Source organism: Camelus dromedarius, chromosome X, assembly GCF_036321535.1.
Source record: "Camelus dromedarius isolate mCamDro1 chromosome X, mCamDro1.pat, whole genome shotgun sequence".
NCBI classification, from domain to species: Eukaryota; Metazoa; Chordata; class Mammalia; order Artiodactyla; family Camelidae; genus Camelus; species Camelus dromedarius.
Genome location: NC_087472.1, coordinates 40,706,872 through 40,710,884, shown reverse-complemented (window position 1 = coordinate 40,710,884; position 4,013 = coordinate 40,706,872). Strand labels below are relative to the sequence as shown.

The 4,013-nt window shown below is 38.7% G+C and overlaps 1 pseudogene; it reads left to right on the top strand.

The window, feature by feature from the left end:
* The first annotated feature begins 1,751 nt into the window (after positions 1-1,751).
* Positions 1,752-2,212, top strand: LOC105085528 (large ribosomal subunit protein uL29-like; annotated as a pseudogene).
* Positions 2,213-4,013: the final 1,801 nt, after the last annotated feature.

The window sequence follows — 4,013 nt, the reverse complement described above, 5'->3', positions numbered from 1 at the left end:
TGTTTTCCATACATTTCATTTTCTCATCTTCCCGTGAATTGCCTACCCTGCCTTAAAGCCCCAGACCCCCATTCCTTTCCTTGCTTTAGGATGGTATATAAGCGTCTATTGTCTTGCTGCCTTTTGAGCCACATATCTTTCTGAGGCTCCAGTATCTACTTAGTATGTATGTAATTAAAATTGCTTTTCTCCTGTTAATCTGGCTTTTATTATAGGGGATCTCAGCTAAGAACCTAGAAGAGTAGAAGAAAAATTATTTTTTTCTCCCCTATACAAGCAAGAAATCAAATGCCAAATTGTTGTCTCTTGATAATATCTATAATTTGCCCCAAATCAGTCATGTTCTTTGACCTGTAACATCAATTTTTAATAAATCCAATCTTTTCATGGCTTGTGAGCTCACATTTCTGATACTTGAGTTTCTATTATTACATGATGACTTGTTTCTTTATGCTTTCCTTTGGCTATAGTTGAGTTAGTTTATTTGCATATAACAGTGCTAGACATTATAGAATCAAGAAAAAAATTTAAGACTCTGTCCTATAGAAGCTCAAAAACCAGTTGAAGAGTGAAAAGGAAAACACATTTAAAAAGCTAGCATTTATTGAGCACTTACTGTACCAAGCTTAAAAGCTTCTCATTCATTACCTCATTTCATCCCTACTACAACCTTCTGAGGTAGGTACTAATGACTTGCATTTATGGAGCTCTTATCAGGTGCTTCGCATATATTCTATAATTTTTACAGTGATTCTGTGAAGTCCTGACAATCAATCTAGCCCATTTTATTGAGGGGGAAACTGAGCCACAGCGATGTTCGGCAATTCGCTCAAGGTCACGCTGCCAGTAAGTGGTAGAACAGAGGATTGGAAACCAGGCAGTCTGACTCCAAAGCCTGGACTCTTGCTGACTGGCTATTACCTCAGTTCTACAAATGAGGGTACTGAGGCTTAGAAAGAAAAAAGTAACCCGCCCAAGACTATGTGGCTCATAAGTGACGGAACTGGGATTTAGTTTGACCGTAGGGCCCATGCTCTTAGCCCTTAAGCTACACTGTCTCATAAAACAATGGGCTAATTGTTTAAAAGAATAATGTAACAGTTTCACATGGTGGGGTGTGGTGATGACAAGTTTAGCAGAAGAAATTCCAGATTTTTTCCTTCCTTTTTGGGAAGAAAGTTTTTGTTATTCGCATCATTCCCTATTTCCTTGTTGGGTTTGCTTTTATACTTTAACATTTTTTTCAATAATAAGGGCAACTAGTTCAGCACCCAGACCCTTCAATGCTCTGGGCTACTTGTCTTGCTGCCCTGATGATGTGGATGTGCTCGATTTTTGTGTGTTCTATTTGCTGTTTTATTGATACAGTTATTGATAAAAGAAAACTCCTCACCCAGATGCATTCTTTGTCCTTAAATTGGCTTGATGGATAGACATTACCTTTGGATAATTAACCCTCTTGGTAGCAAAAGCCTTTCCAGACTAGCTGTGCTCACAATCTATTGATGCTAACATTTCCAATGTCACTGAATTAATCTTTTCTCTAGCTTTTAAGGGTAGCAGGTTTTTGTTTTGATTTTTCCCCAAGAGGTTCCACATTCAGTTCATATTGTCACTTTCTTCAGTTACTTAATTTTGACACTCCCCTCTAGATAAACAAATAAATAAATCCATCTCAAACACAGCCTAGAAAGGAGTTAGGCTCTGAGAGATGAAGAGCACTCTGACTTGCAGAAATGGTGGGTGTGGTAGTTGTGGTGGTGTGTGTGGGTGTATATGTGGCAGAGGAAAGTGCAAATAAGAAGTGAAAAAAACTGTTTCCCTCAGAGCAGGCAGTGGCAGCAGTTTGTGCAGCCATGGCCAAGCTTAAGGCTTGAGATCTTGGCGGCAAGAAGATGGAGGTGCTGAAACAGCTGGGTGACCTGAAGGCGGAGCTGTCCTAGCTGGAGGTCACCAAAGTGACAGGTGGTACAGCATCCAAGCTCTCCAAGATCCTAGTTGTTTGCAAGTCTATTACCCACGTCCTCACTGTGGGCACTCAGAAAGGGAACCTCCGGAAATTCTACAAGGGCAAGGAGTACAAGCCTATGGATCTATAGCTCAGGAAAACACATGCACCGGGTTTAACAAGCACAAGCAGAGGCTGAAGACCAAGAAGCAGCAGCAGAAGAAACAGCTGTACCTGCTGCTAAAGTTCATGGTCAAAGTCTGAGCATCACAGCATCAATAAAGCACAAACAAACTGGCAAAAAAAAAAAAAAAGTTAAAAGAGTGAAAGTGAAATGGCACAGGAAACAAGGACAGAAAACCCTGGTTAGTTATTTTGTTTGTTACAGCTTTTTTTTTTTTTTTTTTAATATACTCTATCCCATCTAGAGATTCCCTTGAAGAGAGGCTCTGTGTTTCTCCATCAGTGCTATAGGAAAGAAAAGATTCAATAAATGGTATTCTAATTGAACATCAAAGCAAGACAGTGCTTTTTTCGAACCCTGAAGAGAAGGATTTAGATCCCTGCTTTACTTGAAAGAAAGTATGTATTTCCCATTTCTGTAGTACATTATGTAAATCTTAGTGAAACTTAAAGTACCGGTTGAATACTGGTGACAGTGTTCCTTTAAAAGGAACTCCTTCTTGTGCAGTCACAAAGGACAGGATAATTAAAACTCCTTGCAGAGTTTAGTTCTTCGACCTCTCATTAGTTTCAGCATTATAAATTGCCATTTGTTAGCAGCCTAATTTGATTATTAGCCCCTCTGAGCTTACAGCACGCGTTCTTTAGAATGGACTCTGCATGACTCAGAAAGCATGCTGCTACTGCATACCCGAGATGGAAAACGGAGGAGCCAATTGCCTTGCTCCTGTGTGTTCACAAGTTAGTCATACTAAAATGGTTAAGTGAAGGGAAAGCAGCCCTTTCCAACATCCACAGCTATGAGTTTGATAAAAGAAACTCAATGGGCAGTATGACTAGTTCATTCTAGAAGCAGCTTTATGAAGTGTCATGGAGGGAGGAGGAGAAAGAGGGAATTTTGGTCCCTATGGTTTTATCATTGTAAAAAGATTGGTATGTCATATCATCTTTTGTCATCCTGCATCATGAAATAAAAACTGACTTACTTCCTCAAGGTATTTCAACAAATGATTACAGAAACGTAGAGCTGGGGACTACTAGCACACTCATTCTTTGCCTCTCTGGGTAGGTATTCTCATCTGAGTATTTTAATTAATTCCTCAGTATTGCTACTAGGAGGCTTAGCAAGTATAATCAGGCTCCTTGTCAAAGCCAATGTCCATAAAACAACCTACTTCTTTTTTTTTTTTTTTTTCAAGTGAGCAAATTGGAGAGTTGTGAGAAAGCAGAAAAACACAATAATAAGTATATGGAAATTAAACACCCCTGTTCCCCCATCCTTGCCAAATATAAGTAACTGAAAAAAATTGGTCCCTCTGCCTACATTACACTCCAGAAGATCATTCGAGGCAAGCATAAACTCTTCAACTGTCCCAAGTTTGAGATCATGAAAGAAGATAACTGAAGTCAGAATTAAAGTTTGAAAAATGTAGGAGAACACATACACAACAACAACAATAAAATACCACAGATTCTGTCTTAGTGAACTTCCACTTAATCATCTTGCTTGATTAATTGACACTCAGTGAGACCCAGGACCAATAGGCATGGTACACTAATTGCTTATAGTTAGTAGTGTGGTTAGAAGCAGTGTGGTTAGAAGTGTCTAGTTTGCCCAGATACTTCTGCTTCAACATTTTGAGTTGTATGCTTAGTGAAAATTAGTTGAGTTTCTTCCAAATCTATTTATGCCAGTTGTACATAATAATGTAATTATGTGATTTAATTAAATATTATGTAAACTGATGAAATATGAATGCAAAGTGAATTGTTGCTTCAATGAAATCTAGGCTGAATGCCTTTGTAAGACTCAGTAAATGCAGGGTGCTAAAAAAGTCTGTCAAATTAGGCGTGGGTGAGAAAAAAGTAAAAGATGGGGAAA